Source organism: Saimiri boliviensis (assembly GCF_048565385.1).
Source record: "Saimiri boliviensis isolate mSaiBol1 chromosome 19 unlocalized genomic scaffold, mSaiBol1.pri SUPER_19_unloc_2, whole genome shotgun sequence".
Classification (NCBI taxonomy): Eukaryota; Metazoa; Chordata; class Mammalia; order Primates; family Cebidae; genus Saimiri; species Saimiri boliviensis.
The window spans coordinates 1,627,433-1,646,460 of record NW_027412503.1 but is presented as its reverse complement, the minus strand read 5'-3'; the positions used below and the strand labels follow the sequence as shown (position 1 = coordinate 1,646,460).

At 39.6% G+C, this 19,028-nt stretch overlaps 1 non-coding gene across 1 annotated transcript; it reads left to right on the top strand.

Annotated features, from left to right (window-relative positions):
• The first annotated feature begins 10,305 nt into the window (after window positions 1-10,305).
• Window positions 10,306-10,412, top strand: LOC141583289 (U6 spliceosomal RNA). The gene has a single exon (XR_012515968.1). It is a non-coding gene; the product is annotated as a U6 spliceosomal RNA (small nuclear RNA).
• Window positions 10,413-19,028: the final 8,616 nt, after the last annotated feature.

Genomic DNA, 19,028 nt, shown 5'->3' with positions numbered 1-19,028 from the left:
GGCTGGAGTTCAGTGGTGCAGTCTTGGCTCATTACAACCTCCGCCTCCTGGGTTCAAGTGATTCTTCTGCCCCAGCCTTCTGAGTAGCTGGGATTACAGGTGCATGCCAGCATGCCAAGCTAATTTTTGTATTTTTAGTAGGGACAGGGTTTCCCCATGTTGGCCAGGCTGGTATCAACCTCCTGAATTCAGGTGATCTGCCTGCCTTGGTCTCACAAAGTGTTGGGATTTCAGCCACTAGCCACCGTGCCCGGCCCCTCGTGACTTTTTCTATTTTTTTTTTTTATTCTTTATTTTATTTTAGGTGCATATTATATCTGGCATTTCTTCCCATGTTAGCCCTTCCCACCTTCCCCCCTCCACTGTCTCTCCCCTACCCCTCCCAACTGCCCCCAGTGTGTGATGTTCCTCTCCCTGAGTCCATGTGTTCTTGTTGTTCAACACCCACCTATGAGTGAGAACATACGGTGTTTGCCTTTCTGTTCTTGTGTCAGTTTGTTGAGATGTTGTTTTCCAGATTCATCCAAGTCTCTACAAAGGACACGAACTCATCATTTTTTATGAGTGTGTAGTATTCCATGGTGTATATGTACCATATTTTCTTTGTCCAGTCTATCATTGATGGGCATTTGGGTTGGTTCCAGGTCTTTGCTATTGTACACAGGCTGCTATCAACATATGTGTGCATGTGTCTTTATAGTAGAACAATTTATAGTTCTTTGGGTATATACCCAATAGTGGGATTGCTTGGTCAAATGGAATTTCTATTCCTAGATCCTTGAGAAATTTCCACACTGTCTTCCACAATGGCTGAATTATTTTACACTCCCACCAACTGTGTAAGAGTATTCCTATTTCTCCACATCGTTTCCAGCATCTGTTGTCTCCGATTTTTTAAAGATCAACATTCTAACTGGCATGAGATGATATCTCAGTGTGGTTTTGATTTGCATTTCTCTAATGACCAGTGATGATGAGCATTTTTTCATGTGTTTGTTGGCCTCAAATATGTCCTCTTTTGAAAAGTGTCTGTTCATATCCTTCTCCCACTTTGAATGGGGTTTTTTTTTTCTTGTATATCTGTTTTAGGTCTTTGTTGATTCTGGATATTAGCCCTTTGTCAGATGGGTAGATTGCAAACATTTTTTCCCATTCTCTTGATTGCTGATTCATGCAATGCTGGTTTCTTCTGCTGTACAGAAGCTCTGGAGTTTAATAAGATCCCATTTGTCTATCCTGGATTTTATTGCCATTGCTTTTGGTGTTTTAGTCATGAAATCCTTGCCTATGCCTATGTCCAGGATGGTTTTGCCTGTTTTCTTCTAGTGTTTTTATCATGTGAGGTTTTATGTTTAAATCTTTGATCCTTCTTGAGTTAGTTTTAGTGTAAGGTGACAAATAGGGGTCCAGTTTCTGCTTTCTGCACATTGCTAGCCAGTTTTCCCAACACCACTTATTAAACATGGAGTCCTTTCCCCGTTGTTGTTTTTGCCAGGTTTGTCAAAGACCGGATGGTTCTAGATGTGTGGTGCTTTAGATGTGTGTTCCGGGGTCTTTGTTCTGTTCCATTGGTTTATGTCTCTGTTTTGGTACCAGTGGCATGCTGTTTTGATTACTGTAGCCTCTATATAGTTTGAAGTCTGGCAGTGTGATGCCTCCAGCTTTGTTCTTTTTTCTCAGGATTGTTTTAGCTATGTGGGGTCTCTTGTGATTCCATATAAAGTTTAAAGTGGCTTTTTCCAGTTATGTGAAGAATGTCATTGGAAGCTTGATGGGGATAGCAGTGAATCTATAGATTACTTTGGGCAGTATGACCATTTTGACCTATTGATTCTTCCTAACCGTGAGCATGGAATGTTTCTCCATCTGTTTGTCTCCTCTCTTATTTCGTTTGTTGTTCTCCTTGAAGAGGTCCTTTACATCCTTTATTAGTTATATTCCTAGGTATTTTATTCTCTTTGTAGTAATTGTGAATGGGAGTTCCTTCTTGATTTGGCTCTCTGTTTGCCTGTGATTGGTATATACGAATGCTTGTGATTTCTGCATATTATTTTGTATTCTGAGATTTTGTGGAAGTTGCTTATCAGTTTGAGAAGATTTTGGGCAGAGACGATGGGGACTTTTAGATATACAATCATGTCATCTACAAATAGAGACAGTTTGACTTCTTTCTTTCCTAATTGATTACACTTCATTTCTTTTTCTTGGTTGATTGCTTTGACTAGAACTTCCAATACTATGCTGAATAAGAGTGGTAAGAGAGGGCATCCTTGTCTAGTGCCTGATTTCAAAGGGAATTCTTCCAGCTTTTGCCCGTTCAGTATGATATTGGCTGTAGGTTTGTCATATATAGCTTTTATCATTTTGTGATACATTCTACCAATACCTAGTTTATTGAGAGTTTTGTTTTGGTTTTTTTTTTAAACATGAAGAGCTGTTGAATTTTGTCAAAGGCCTTCTCTGCATCTATTGAGAAAATTATGTGGTTTTTGTCTTTGGTTCTGTTTATGTGGTGGTTTACGTTTATAGACTTGCGTATGTTGAACCAGCCTTGCAGCCCCAGAGTGAAGCCTACTTGATCATGATGGAGAAGCTTTTTGATGTGCTGTTGCAATCCGTTTGACGGTATGTTATTGAAGATTTTAGCATCCGTGTTCATCATGGAGATTGGCCTGACCATTTTTTTTGTTTTGTTTTGAGTCTCTGCCGGGTTTTTGTATCAGGATGATGATGGTCTCATAAAATGATTGAGGAAGGATTCCTTCTTTGTATATTGTTTGGGTTAGTTTCAGAATGAATGGTCCTAGCTCCTCTTTGTGTGTCTGGTAGAATTCAGCTGTGAACACCTCTGGGCCTGCACTGTTTTTGGTTGGTAGGCTATTAATTGCTGCCTCAACTTCAGCCCTTGTTATTGGTCTGTTCAAGGTTTCAACTTGTTCCTGGTTTAGGCTTGGGAGGTGTAAGTGTCCAGGAATTTATCCTTTTTTTTCCAGGTTTACTGGTTTATGTGCATAGAAGTATTTGTAGTAATCTCTGATTGTAGTTTGAATTTCTGTAGAATTAGTGGTGATATCCCCTTTGTCAGTTTTTATTGCATCTATATGATTCTTTTCCCTTTTCTATTTAATTAACTCTGCTAGGAGTCTATTTTGTTGATCCTTTCAAAAAACCAGCTTCTGAGCAGAACGTATATTCTGTGGATTTGGGGTGGATATTTCTGTAGATGTCCATTAGGTCTGCTTGGTCCAGATCTGAGTTCAAGTCCTGGACATCCTTGTTAATTTTCTGTCTCGTTGATATGTCTGATATTAACAATGGAGTGTTAAAGTCTCCCACTATTACTGTGTGGGAGTCTAAGTCTCTTTGTAGGTCATTAAGAACTTGCTTTATGTACCTGGGTGCTACCCGGGTGTTCCTGTATTGTGTGTGTATATGTTTAGGATCATTAGGTCTTCTTGTTGCATTGATCCTTTTACCATTATGTAATGCCCTTCTTTGTGTCTTTTGATCTTTGTTGGTTTAAAGTCCATTTTATCAGAGACTAGGATTGCAGCTCCTGCTTTTTTTTTTTTTTCCTCTCCATTTACTTGATATGTCTTCCTCCATCCCTTCATTTTTAGCCTACACATGTCCTTGCACATGAGATGGGCTTCCCAAATACAACACACAGATGGGTTTTGATTTTTTTTTTTTTTTTTTTTTGAGATGGAGTCTCACTCTTGTTACCCAGGCTGGAGTGCAATGGCGCGATCTTGGCTCACCGCAACCTCCACCTCCTGAGTTCAGGCAATTCTCCTGCCTTAGCCTCCTGAGTAGCTGGGATTACAGGCGCGCGCCACCATGCCCAGCTAATTGTTTGTATTTTTAGTAGAGACGGGGTTTCACCATGTTGACCAGGATGGTCTCGATCTCTTGACCTCGTGATCCACCCACCTTGGCATCCCAAAGTGCTGGGATTGCAGGCTTGAGCCACCACACAGGGCCGCTTTTGACTTTTTATCCAATTTGGCAGTCTGTGTTTTTGATAGGGGCATTTAGTCCATTTACATTTAAGTTTAATACTGTTATGTGTGAATTTGATACTGCCATTTTGATGCTAGCTGCCTGTTTTGTCCTTTAGTTGACAAATTTTCTTCATTGTATCTATGGTCTTTACCATTTGGTACATTTTTGGAGTGGCTGTTACTGATTGTTCCTTTCCTTGATTAGTGCTTCTTACAGGAGCTCTTGTAAGGCAGGCCTGGTGGTGAGAAAATCTCTCAGTAGTTGCTTGTTCATAAAGGATTTTCTTTCTCCTTCGAATGTGAAGCTTAATTTGGCTGGATATCATATTCTAGGTTGACAGTTCTTTTCTCTAAGGATGCTGACTATTGGCCCCCACTCTCTTCTCACTTGTAGAGTTTGTGTGGAGAGATCTGCTGTGAGTCTGGTGGGCTTCCCTTTGTCTCTTGTTGCCCTTAGCATTATTTCCTTCATTTTAACACTGGTGAATCTGATGATTATGTGCCTTGAGGTTGCTCTTCTTTAGGTATATCTTTGTGGTGTTCTCTGTACTTTCTGGACTTCAATGGTGGCCTGCCTCACTAGGTTGGGGAAGTTCTCCTGGATAATATCCTGAAGAGTGTTTTCCAACTTGCATTCATTCTCTCTGTCACATTCACGTATGCTTATCAAACGTAGATTACGTCTTTTCACAGAATTCCATATTTCTTGGAGGCTTTGTTCATTTCTTTTCACCCTATTCTTGCCTTCTCATTTTATTTCATTGCATTGATCTTCAATCTCTTATATTCTTTCTTCTGCTTGGTCCATTCAGCTATTAAGACTTGATGCTTCATGAAGTTGTTGTGCTGTTTTTCAGCTCCATCAAGTCATTTCTATTCTTCTCTAAGCTGTTTATTCTAGTCAGCATCTCATCTAACCTTTCATCTAAGTTCTTAATTTTTTTGCATTGGGTCAGCACATGTTCTTTTAGCTCTGAGAAGTTTGTTTTTACCCACTTTCTGAAACCTGTTCCTGTCAGTTCATCAGATTCATTCTCCACCTATCTTTGATCCCTAGCTGGTGAGGAGTTATAATCCCTTGGAGGAGGAGAGGCCTTCTGGTTTTTAGTGTTTTCTTCTTTTTTATGCTGGTTTCTTCCCATCTTAGTGGCTTTATCTACCTGTGGTCTTTGTAGTTGGTGACTTTCAGGTGGGGTCTCTAAGTGGACATCCTTTTTGTTGATGTTGAAGCTATTTATTTATGCTTCTTAGTTTTCCTTCTAACAGTCAGGCCCCTCTGCTGCAGAACCACTGGGGATCCACTCCGGATCTCACTCACCTCGGGATCGCCTGCAGGGGCTGCAGAACAGCCAGGGTTGCTGCTGGTTTCTCCCTCTACTGTCCTCATCCCAGAAGGGTACCCACCAGATGTTGGCCTGAGCTTTCCTTTATGAGGTGTCTTTTTGGGTATATGGGGCTCAGAGAGTTGCTTGAGGAGACAGTCTGTCCCTTATAAGAGCTCACGTGCTGTGCTGGGAGTTCTGTTGTTTTTTGCAGAGGTGCTGGGCTGATACATTTAAGTCTACTGCAGCTGAACTCATAACCTCCTGTTTTCCCAGGTGCTCTGTCCTAGAAAGGTCAGCTTTATTTATAAGTTCCTGTCGTGCTGCTGCATTTTTTCATAGATGCCCTGTCCAGCGCAGAGTAGTCTAGTCACAGTCTGTTAGCAGAGGTAATGCTGAGCTGCCACAGGCTCTGCCCATCTACTGCATGAACTGCATTGGTAGTGGCAGACTGCCTTAGTAGTGGGGGACGCCCTTCCCCCCACTGAGCTGGACCATCCCGGGTCAAGCTGCACTTATGGTGAAACTCCTAATACAGAGTGTTTCAGATTTCTTGTCTTGTGGGGGTGGTACCCATCAAGCCAGATCGTCTAGTTTCCTGTCTCAGCCCCCTCCCTTTCAGTTGAATCGGTGGCAACCTCGACCTCCTGGTTCACGTGTTTCTCCTACCTAAACCTTTTGAGTAGCTGGGATTACAGGTGCACAGCACTATACTTGGCTAATTTTTAAATTTTTAGTAGAGATGAGGTTTCCCTATGTTGGCCACACTTGTCTTGAACTTCTTTCCTCGTAATCCACCAGCTTCAGGAGCTGGGATTATAGGTGTGAGCCACTGCACACGGCCACATGTAGAAGTTTAGTGCTACATACAACACTGAACATTACACTGTGCTGGGATTACATGTGTGAGCCACAGTACCCAGCCACATAGATTTTCTTATTTCTCTAAGAATCCTGATCATAAATGAGTTCAGAGTTGTATGTAGAAGTGCAATGCTTAGATGCAGATGTGTAAATATAGAAGGATACAATACTTAGATTTAACAGTTATGAATAAATGTAATTCTTATAACTGACTATAACAGTATTAGAAAAGTCATATATTGATAAAGCTTTCTTCAGAAAAAGAGACTTAAAAACCATGAGGAATTGCTTCTTTCCAAATGTATGCATACCTAAGGTTCTTACAATGGTGTGGTTTATAGAATAGATATTAGAGTGTAAATCCAATTTTTAAAACGTAGTCAAACGTATTAATCTTATATTTTATGCCTATGGCTATTTTGTAATTCAGAGAAAGGCTTTTCCAACTCCGAAATTCTTTAAAATCCTCTAGTGATTTATTTTTCATGGTATTTAAATCAATATTGAAACTTTCTTGAATTTACACTGGTTTCAAGTTTTGCCCAACTTTTTTTTCAGTTACATATTAACCATGGGAATTCTTTCATTATACAAATAAACATGTTATGGTTTAAATTCAGAGGAAATTATGATATGTTATTCTATTGTATGCTAACTAAAGTGTTCTTTTGTTGACTTAGAGTTCTCTTAGCCATAAGAAAAAAAAAGATCTCTTGCATGAAATTAGCATGTTGTGGGGGAAAATTGCCATGCTTAGACTGGAACTAGACACAATAAAACAGGAGAACCCACTAAGGGCAAAGAAATTTTTGGAGGACATTGAAAGTGTGAAAGGAAAAAATGCTAATATTCTAAAACCTATAAAATTGGATAAAGAAGAATGAACAAAGATGGTATTTTAAGGACAGTGGACAGCTTAGTATTTTGACAACGAAGAATAAAATGGTCAGTTCTGAATTGGAGAATGTAAGACACAACTAGGAAACACTGGAAATGGAAATTCAATCATGTCATTTTAGACTGGCTACTGGTCTACATGAATGTGACCAAAGCCAGATAGCAGAAAAAGACTTCTTTTCAGAGAACAAAACCTGAACAGGTTTATTTACAGGAGACAATGAATTCTCATACATCTAAACTGAAAGAGAACAGCAAGATTCTTTCTGAACAACTGTAATGCTTATTGTAAAAATTAACAGCCTAAAATTTCAGCTCCATCACACAAGATAAACTGTGAGAGAAAAGACAGGGCAGGCTGTCATCTTTCCTGTTGGAGGAACTTAATTATTCCAGCTAAGGGCATTGGAGAGTACAAACCCACCAGGGGCAGAAGAGTTCCCACAGCACAGCACAGCTGCTTTACCAAATCATGGCCAGACTGCTTCTGAAAGCAGGCTCCTGATCCTGTTCCTTCTTACTGAACAGGACCTCCCACCTGGGGCTTACTGCTACCCTCACAGGTGTTCTCTGGTCAATGGAGATTTGAAACATTCCTTAGACAGAGCTCCCACAGAGAGGGGCGGGCCACCAACTTTGCTGTTTGGATGACTAGGTTCTGGCCTGAGGGCTTTGTAGAACCCAAGCTGACCAGGGGTGTAAGTGGTAGCTCAGTACAGCAGAGCCACCTCGCAAAAACATGGCCAGACCCTTGTTTAAGTCAGTCCCCAACCACATTTCTAATCACTGGGTAAAGCCATTCAACAGGGTTTCTGGCTGCCTTCACTGCTGTTCTCTGGCTGACAGATGATTCAGGCCTCCCTGAGTCAGAGCTTCCAAGGGGAAGACCAGACTGTCATCTTTGCTGTTTAGGCGACTCAGCCATTTCAACCTTGGGACTTCAGAGTGTCTGAGGCAACCAGGGACTGAAGTGAACCCCCAGCACAGCACAGCTGCTCTACAGAAACATGGCCAGACTTTTTTTAAAGAAGTCTCTGTTCTTGTTCCTCCTGACTAGACAAGACTTCTGAACTTGTCTCCAGCCACCTCCCATAGTTGTGTCCAGATTGGCAACAGGATTGTACCTCAGTGGTACAGAGGTCCCAGAGGAAGAGGCAGGCTATTATCTCTGCCTTTTTGCAGGCTTCGCTAGTGATACCTTGAGGCACTGGAAGATATGAGGCAATTAGGGACTGGAGTGGACCCCCAGTATACCACAGCAGCCTTATAGGAAAGTGGCTGAACCGTTACGTGGGTGCTGGTTTCCATATCTCCTCGATGAGCAGGTCCTCCCAGCTTGGATCTTTATCCAGGCCCCACTGAAGCCATCAAGCCAGTAGCAACTTGGCAATTCCTTGGACAGAGCTTCACAGATCGACTGAAATCCTCTCTGCCACTGCCTCTGCAGTGGATCTGCCCTTGTTACCTTCAGAATATCAAGAAAGCAAAAACCCTAAGTGCCATATTGATAACTCTAACAAGCTGCAGTTGACCCAAGGAACAAGGCAGTCCATCTCTTGTGGATACCACATACCCCCCATGGCTTATCACCGGACAGGGAACCCTGGCTTGGGCCCACAGCACAGACCCTCCATCCTGGGCTAATTACACTAAGTGATGGCTAACTCACATCTCTCTGGGGTAGAGCCCCCAGGAGACAAGCAAAGTGATGGAGCAGGAAGCCAGCTGATGTGAAGCTCAGAGGGCAGGCACAGCTATCTCTCTAGGCTCTACTTGGTCTTATGAGACACTTTATCCTAGCACTTTAGGAGTGTGGAGGTCAGATCAGCCACATCTCATGTGAAGATTGCCCAGCAGAGATAAGGTGTGCGAGTTTCCCTCTTAATAAAAGGAGACTTGCTTAAAAAAGAAGTCTGGCCACGTTTTTGTAGAGCAGCTGTGCTGTGCTGGGGCCTCACTTTTCAGAGAGTTCTCTGAGACCTGATCTCTGCTGGGCATTCTAGCACATGAGATGAAGCTGGTCTGACCTCAGCACTCCTTAGTCTGCTTGCGTCTCCCAGGTCCCCAGCCTGGCCACACCTGCCTACAGGGCACTCTCAGCTGCCCACCCGGCACTCTCAGCTGCCCACACCTTTGTTTCTGTGCCAGTGGACCATGCCTGAGCAGTGAAGAGATGCAGCAACGTGGACCCTTCAGGCATGCACCAGCCTCTACATTGCCTCTCCATACTACAGCTCTTTATACACAAACTTCCTACATCGCTTTGCTGCTGTGTGTTTACATGAGTGGATTTTGCTGTACTTGCCCTACCAGCACATGGGACTGTAGCACACACTTCAACCCACCTGAACTCCCATTGAAGAGATAGCGATGGTAGGCACAGAACCAATAGAACCAACTCTGCCAACAACTTGCCCTTGTGCTAATGTTGTGCACAAAAAAGAGACCCTAATATGCGTTGAGTGACTGCTGCTGCTTAGGGGGTCACAGAGAAGGCACCCAAACCTGCACAGGCCAGCACCCCAGCCTGCACCTCCAGTGCAACAGCACACACAGCAGGGGTCCCCTGGCTCCCACAAAGTGGTCTTGCCTCCACCACTTCCACCATTGGGTGAATGCCAACATGGAGGCAGGCACTTCTGCATCTGCTGGCACTCTGCCACAGCTGCCACACTTTGCAGCCTTCAGTGCAGTAGAATCCAAACTTTGAGGAGCCAGAGAACAAAGTTGAAACCCAATATAAATTTCCCAGAGTTAAAGAACACAGTCTAGGAATTGGGAGATGAATATTGGCCCCCTAAAATCCTCCAAAACCAAAGCCAGCTGACTGCATCTGCCTTACACCACAATCAAACCAAAAAGATCATCAAATATCATAAAAGAAAAATATCCTGTGCAAAGGTCAGCAACCTCTAAGGTTGAAGGTGAATAAGATCATAGAGATGAGGAAGAATCAGTGCAAGAACACTGAAACTCAAAATGTCAGCCTGCCTTCTTTCCTCCAGATGATTACATCAACTGTTCAGCCTGTTCAAGTTTTCAGAACTGATCAGAGGCTGACATGTCTTTAATGATACAAGTAGAATTCAGAATGTGGGCAGAAACAAAGTTCACTGAGTGAAAGAAGTATGTCATCATCCAATGCAAGGAAGCCAAAAGTCATTGTGAAACATCGCAGGAGCTAACAGGCAATAGAGCTGGTATAATGAACCTTACCAGTGCTTGCTATGGCAGCACATATATTAAAATGGGAATGATACAGGCAAGATTAGCATGGCTCCTGCTTAAGGATGACATGCAAATTCATGAAGCATTTCATATTTTTAGGAAGAATCAATATTGTGAAAATGGCCATACTGCCCAAAGTAATTTATATATTCACTGCTGTCCCCATCAAGCTACCAATGAACTTATTCACAGAACTGGAAAAACCCACCTTAAACTTCATATGGAAGCAAAAGAGACTCTGCATAGCCAAGACAATGCTAAGCAAAAAGAACAAAGCAAGAGGAATCATGCTACCTGATTTCAAACTATGCTACAAGGCTACAGTAATCAAAACAGCATGGTACTGGTACCAAAACAGAGACATAGACCAATGGAACAGAACAGAGGTCCTGGTGGCAATGCCACACATCTACAACCATCTCATCTTTGACAAACCTGACAAACACAAGCAATGGGGAAAGGATTTCCTGTTAAATAATTGGCGTTGGGAAAACTGGCTACCAGTGTGAAGAAAGCAGAGACTGGACCTCTTCCTGACACCTTACAGTAGAATTACCTCCAGATGGATTAAAGACCTAGACATAAGCCCTAATGCCATAAAAAATCTAGAGAAAAAACCCAGGCAAAGCCATTCAGGACATACGTATAGGCAAGTACTTCATGACTAAAACACCGAAAGTATTGGCAACAAAAACGAAAATAGACAAATGGGACCTTATTAAACTCCAGAGCTTCTGTACAGCAAAAGAAACAATCATTAGAGTGAACCGCCAACCAACAGGATGGGAAACAATTTTTGCAATCTACCCATCTGACCAATGGCTGATATCCAGAATCTACAAAGAAGTAAAACAGATTTGCAAGAAAAAAAGCAAGCAAACCCATTCAAATTAGGGAAATGATATGAACAGACACTTTTGAAAAGAAGATATATATGAGGCCAAGAAACATATGAAAAAATACTCATCATCACTGGTTATTAGAGAAATCAAAACCACATTGAGATATCACCTCGTGCCAGTTAGAATGGTGACCATTAAAAAATCTGGAGACAACAGATACCAGAGAGCATGTGGAGAAATAGGAACACTTTTACACTGTTGCTAGGAGTGTAAACTAGTTGAACCATTGTGGAAGGCAGTGTAACACTTGCTCAAGGGCCTGGACATAGTAATTCCATTTGACCCAGCAATCCCATTACTGCGTATATACCCAAAGGATTATAAATCATTCTATTATAAAGACACATGCACACGTATGTTCACAGTGGCACTGTTTACAATGGCAAAGACCTGAAAACAACCCAAATGTCCAGCGACAATAGACTGGAAAAGGAAAATGTGACATACATACACCATGGAATACTATGCAGCCACAAAAAACGATGAGTTTGTGTCTTTTGTAGGGACATGGATGAATCTGGAAACCATCATCCTTAGCAAACTGACAGAAGAACAGAAAATCAAACACTGCATGTTCTCACTCATAGGCGGGTGATGAATAATGAGAATATATGGACACAGGGAGGGGAGCATCACACACTGGGGTCTTTTTGGGGGTGGCCAACAGGGGGACACCAAGGGGTGGGGAGGTCAGGGAAGGATTACATGAAGAGAAATGCCAGATGTAGGTGACGGGATGGAGCAGGATACCACATTGCCGTGAGTGTACCTATGCAACAATTCTGCATGATCTGCATATACCTATAACCTGAAGTACAATTTTTTAAAAAAGAATAAACTGATGTGATAGAGCTGAAAAGCACACTACATGAATTTTTATAATGCAGCCACATGGTAATTGTGTGTGATTGCATTATAAAAATTCTTGTGTGTGGGCACCCAAGGGTGCCCTGTAAGCAGGTGTAGCCAGTCTGGGGTCCTGGGAGAGGCAAGCAGACTAAGGAGTGCTGAGGTCAGACCAGCACCATCTCATGTGCAAGACCACCTAGTAGAATAGACCAAGCAAAGGTAAGAGTCTCAGAGCTTGAAAACTGGCTTTCTGAAAGAAAAGAAGCAAGAATGTGGGAAAAGAATGAAAAGAAATGAACAAAATATTTGAGAAATAAAGGATTATGTAAAAAGGCAAAATGTATGCCTTATTAATGTACCTGAAAGAGATGACAAAAATGGAACCAAATTGGAAAACATATTTCAGAATATCATTCATGAGAATTTCCCAAACCTAGCACGACAGAACAACATTCAAATTCAGGAAATCTGGAGAACCTCAGATTCAGGGAAGAACACCCCTAAGACACATAATCATCAGGTTCTCCGAGGTCAAAATGAAATAAAAGTTGTCAAAGGCAGCTAGGGAGAAAGACAAGGTCACCTACAAAAGGAATCCCTTCAGACTAACAGTGGACTGCTCAGCTGAAACCCTACAAGCCAGAAGAGATATTCAACTTTTAAAGAAAAAAATTCAACCCAGAATTTCAAGGCCAGCAAAACTGTCATAAGTGAAGGAGAAATACGATCATTTTCAGGCAAGCAAATGCTGAGGGAATTCATTATCCAATGATCTACCTTACAAGAGCTCCTAAAAGTAGAAATTAATATGGAAAGAAAAGATCATCACCAGCCACTACAAAAATGCACTGAATTACACAGATCAGTGATGCTAAAAAACCAACCACATACACAAGTCTGTGAAATTATCAATTAGGAGCGTGATGTCAGGATCTAATCCATATATATCAGTGCTAACCAATTGGGCTAAATGCTCCAACTGAAAGACATAGGGCAGCAAGATGAATAAAGAGCCAAGACTCATTTGAGTATGCTGTCTTTAAGAGACCAATCTCACATGAACTCCTACACATAGGCTCAAAATGAATGGAGAAAAATCCTTCAAGCAAATGGGAAACAGAAAAAAGCAGGTGTTGCAATCCTAGTTTCTGACAAAACAGGCTAAACGAATAAAGATAAAAAGAGAAGGACATGGGCCTGGCACGGTGGCTCAAGCCTGTAATCCCAGCACTTCAGGAGGCCAAGGCGGATGGATCTTGAGGTCAAGAAGTCAAGACAATCCTGGCCAACATAGTGAAACTCCGTCCCTACTAAAAAAAACAAAACAAACAAACAACAACAAAAAATTAGCTGGGCGTGGAGGCATGCGCCTGTAGTCCCAGCTACCTGGGATGCTCAGGACAGAGAATTGCTTAAACCCAGGAGGCAGAGGTTGTAGTGAGCTGAGATCTCGCAACTGCACTCCACTCTGAGGCCTGGCAACAGAGAGAGACTTGGCCTCAAAAGAGAGAGAGAGAGAGAGAGAGAGAGAGAGAGAGAGAGAGAGAGAGAGAGAACACATTACAAATGTGGCCCTGACCTTTGATAAATGTTATTATTGCTTGATACCAACCTGGGCTATCCTTATTGTTCAAACCAATATGATAGATAATTTGCTGAGGTTTGGGAGCTTCTGCCCCCTGGAGAGTCCCAGATCTCCCAAAATTTGGTTCAGAGCTAAGGTTGATTTTGCTTTACAGCTCCTTTTGTGAAGTTTTTCTCATTTCCGGTGAGGAAGACAGGTTTTTCTGCTTCCATGATGGTGGAGAGCAGGCACTTCCTTTCTTGAGTCTCAGCTTGCTTCTGACAGGAAAAAAATACATTTCTGAGTGTGATTTTTTTCCTACTTCTAAGATGGTAGAGAACAGTCATCAGCCTGAGCCTTATTTCCAGGTAAGTGGCTAAATTAGAGATTTGTCTTAAAATTTTTCCTTAATGACTAAAAGTGAAGATTACCAACCACTTGGTTTTAATTTCTCCTTAATATTATAACACTCAGTAATCATATTTATTGTGCATTTTTTAATTTTGCTTAACTTTTTTTATTTATGTTTTAGATTTTGTTGTTATTTCACTTTTCTTCCATCAAGTATGACCATATCTTTCTGACTTGGTCAAATCCAAGGGAATATTCCAAATTTTGGGAAGCAAGTCATCTGAATTGGCTAAAACTTTGTAGCTGCCACGTATGTATTTTCTAGTGAGCAGAAATTCCTTTTTTTTTTTTTTTAGCCTAAGAGTTTCTGTCCACATTAGGCCATCTTTTGTCAGCCAAGGTTGCCAGCCAAGGCCAGACTGAAGGAGCAGTGGTGACCTTTCAATCCTAACATTCTGCCCTGTTCCCTACAGCAACCTGAGTTTGGTTCCTAAATCTAGTTCTTTCTGGTTTGATGTTTGTTACTTTGAAAATATCAGCAGTTTGTCCCAGCTATGATGTGGTAGTAAGAGATTCAAAAGGATTTTCTTTAAAAGCTTTATAATTAAAAATAGATTTCTTATTCTTCTTATTATTATGCTTTAAATTCTGTGGTACATGTGCAGAACATGCATGTTTGTTACATAGGTATACACATACCATGGGGGCTTGTTGCACCCATCAACCCATGATCTATCTTACGTATTTCTCCTAATGCTATTTCTCCCTTAGGCCCAACCCCGACAGGCTCCGGAGTGTGATGTTCCCCTCCTGTGTCCATGTACTCTCATTGTTCAACTCCCACTTATGAGTGAGAATATGTGATGTTTGGTTTTCTGTTCTTGTGTCAGTTTGCTGAGAATGATGGTTTCTAGCTTCATCCATGTCCCTGAGAAGGACATGAACTCATTCTTTTTCATGGCTGTTGGTGTATATGTGTGACACTTTCTTTATCCAGTTTATTATTGATGGGCATTTGGGTTGGTTCCAAGTTTTTGCTCTTGTGAACAATGCTGCAGTGAAAATATGTGTGCATATGTCTTTGTTGTAGAATGATTTATAATCCTTTGAGCATATACCCAGTAGTGGGATTGCTGGGTCCAATGGCATTTCTATATCTAGATCGTTGAGGAATCACCACACTGTCTTCCACAATGGTTGAACTAATTTACACTCCCACCAACAGTGGAAAAGATTTCCCATATCTCTACATCCTCTCCAGCATCTGTTGTTTTCTGACTTTTCCAATAATTGTTTTTCTGAAATGACAAGTGATGATGAGCTTTTCATTATGTGTTTGTTGGCTTCATAAATGTCTTCTTTAGAGGAGTGTCTGTTTATATTCTTTACCTACCTTTTGATGGAGTTGGTTTTATTCTGGTAAACTTAAGTTCTTTATAGATTCTGCATATTAGCCCTTTGTCAGATGGATTGATTGCAAACATTTTCTCCCATTCCGTGGGTTACCCATTCACTCTGATGATAGATCTGTTTTGTTTCATTTTAGTTTTCTGTGCAGAAGCTTTTTAGTTTAATTAGATCTCATTTGTCAATTTTGACATTTGTTGCCATTGCTTTTAGTGTTTTAGTCATAAATTCTTTGCACATGCCTATGTTCTGTATGGTATTGCCTAGGGTTTTTTTCTAGGGTTTTTATAATTTTAGGTCTTCTGTTTTAGGCTTTAATCCATCTTGTGTTAATTTTTGTGTAAGGTGTAATTAAGGGGTCCAGTTTCAGTTTTCTGCAAATGGCTAGCCAGTTTTCCCAACACCATTTATTAAATAGGGAATCTATTCCCCATTGGTTTATTTTCGAATTATTTATTTATTTATTTATTTATTTGGTCTTGTATGTCAAAGATCAGATGGTTGTAGATGTGTGGCATTATTTTTGAGGCCTCTATTCTGTTCCATTGGTCCATATATCTGTTTTGGTTCCAGTACCATGCTGTTTTGGTTACTGTAAGCTGATAATGTAGTTTGAAGTCTGGTAGTGTGATGTTTCCTGCGTTATTCTTTTTGCTTGGCTATGCAGGCTCTTTTTCCATCCCATATGAAATTAAAGGTAGTTTTAGCCAATTCTCTTAAGAAAGACAATGGTAGCTTGATGGGAATAACATTGAATCTGTAAATTAATTTGACTATGTGGCCATTTTTATAATATTGATTCTTTGTATCCATGAGCATGGATTTTAAAAATTTGTTTGTGACCTCTCTTATTTCTTTGAGCAATGGTTTCTAGTTCTCCTTTAAGAGGAACTTTAAGTATGGACCCAGGAAGGACAAGGCAGCTGTCTTGGTTCTCCATGAGTCCATGCTTAACTTTGAACTTATATCCATTTAAATATCAGTTGTTTCTCCAATTTAGGTTCATAGTAGTTGTTACTGATGGGTTGTCATAGGTAACTTGACTTAGATCATGGAGTTCATTCAAACTGTATATATAAACAATTTAGAATGACAGCTGATTAAGAATGACAGTCTGACAAAGTGTTTTCTTGGTATTGAATTAATTTTTCTTCTATTTGGGTAGGAGTTTTAAAAACAAATAAGTCTTTTCATTAAAATTCCAGGAAATCTTACACAGTCCTTAAGTATTTGGGATTATTTGAGAAATGATGTGATTCTAAAGTTTCCAGAAATCTGTATTCAAGAGCTCTTTTTCATTGACTTTCCATTATTTCAGGAACCTCCTAAAAGACACCATATTCTAGGACATTTTGTGCTTGTGAAGTTTTCAGAATGCATTAGTATTAAGCAGTTAAGTGTGAAAACGTTGTTAAATACTTATAGTTACATGACTGAAAAGAAAATTTGTACATTTCTGTGGTCTACAGTTTATCATGGAAACAATATAATTGATAGCATATCTTTTGACCTATTGGAATTTTAGGAATTTCATACAATTTTCAAACATATATGAACATTGCCTAGAATACAATCCAAAGAAAGTCAAATATTTCTTATTTTGACAGTGCTCCTCATGTAACAACATGTCAAATAATTCCATATACTTCTCTTTTGGATTTTTCAGTGCCCTCTTGTGCATTCCAAATTAAGAAGTCAAAAAGACTTAATTTTGAAGATAAAATTGGATTTGGGGAAGTGTATCAAATATATTAATATTGATATAAATATACTAAAGGCCTAAAACATTTGATATAAAATGGAATGCCAGGTCACAGTAAGTCATTCATTTAGCCAAAATGGTAACTCAAAAAATGTTTAAAGGCAAAAGCCTTTACTCATTGATAGAAGACTCAGTTTTTCAAGCAATGTGCGTCTTTCCCTTCTTTTTCCTGTAATTTGTTTGAGGAGAGACAGAAATATTTTTTATTCTTTAATATTATGTTAAAATCATATTCAAGAAAGAAAGCCAAATTTCACTCTTGCATTAGTGTACTGTTAATGTCAACTCAAATTTTTAATAAAACCTTAAAGATGAATTCATCCAGTCTTCATCAGTTTGACTATAAGTTGAAATTCTTATAAGCTTTTGATAACCTTTTACAAATTTGTATTAAACAAAATTAGTGCTCTAAGAAAACCCTGTTGTGTTTTTATTCCAATGTTCAATTTATGGAAAAACTGAACAATACTCCTTTAAATTTAGCCAGTGTGTTCACACGGTGTTTCTTTTACAAGATGACTAGTTCACAAACCTTCCACAACTTGCTCAAACCTTTAGCTTCATTCCATTTAAGTCAAAACAATTTTTAACCTTCTGAATGAAGCAAAAATTTACATTCTAATGCCTTATAATGTTTTACTGAAAGCACATTTCACTTTTTCCACAAAGCTTCCATGTAAAAGTTTTTCATTAGTTTCAATTACATGTTACTCTGTTAGCTCTTAGCAATTTTTTTTTTTTTTTTTGGTGAAACACCTGTCAGGTAAGTGATTTTAATTTTGTACTAAGTATGAAGCCTAGGACACCAGACACAAGTGCATGTAAAGTCTGACTTTTTAAAGCATAGCCAGGGAGCATGGCTAACTCCATATGTTCCCAGACCTTACCGAGAATCTAGTGACTCCAAAGCAAGTAAGTTGAACAAATTTTAAAAGTCAAAAAAAGCAGTTTATTACTTTAAAGCATTTTACAAACCTAATATCTGACCTGCCTAATTTAGAGCTGATGTCTTTATTTTACCAATAAACTTTAAAACTGTCTTTATTTCTCAAATATTACTAAAGTCATGTGAAGTAAAAGGTATTAGAGTTTTAATTTTTCTGAAAAAAATAATTTATTTAAACATTCATTATTTTAAAGCCAATTAGAGAGCTTTTTTATTTATAAACATCACCCACGACACATAAAAATACACAGAATAGATCCAGTAGTTGTAAGATTTTTCATTTGCCAGTTTTTGGTTTTCTTTTCTCTCTTATTTTTTTTTTTTTTCACAATGAACTGATGATGTTCATATACATGGATTGTCATCAAATGTTTCAATTTAACAGGAGATTATAGAACACACTTTAACAGTATTCTAATTTGAAGAAAATATATATTTCGGCAAGGATTCATAGTATTTATCTTCTATGTCACTTTTAATTTTGCATTTGTGTACTGTAACATTTCTCTATATAATATTTTTAGTATGTTACTCATATTTGTAAAGATTACACATATCTCAGAGGTGAAGACTATAAATATTAAATGTATTCATTCTCCTATATTCTGAAGCACTTAAGTCAGAGGAACTAAATTATTCATTCTAATTTGACGACTCACTATCTTGTAACATATTATAATGCTTAGAAGAGCTCAGTAAAACAAAGCTCTAGTTACCTTGAAATTGTTTGTTTTTAAAACTTCATTAGGAAATAAATTCCAGTTTAAATTTTATTAATTATGCCCCTTGTTCTTCCATGTCTTTCCAACATAGGATTAGAAAGACTTTCTTTATAAGATTAGACTCAGGGAATTAGTACCCAATGTTGAAATTGGCTCTCAGGAAAGCTTCCACAGAGGAAGGCTCCTAGTTGGGGACAGATAATCCTCATT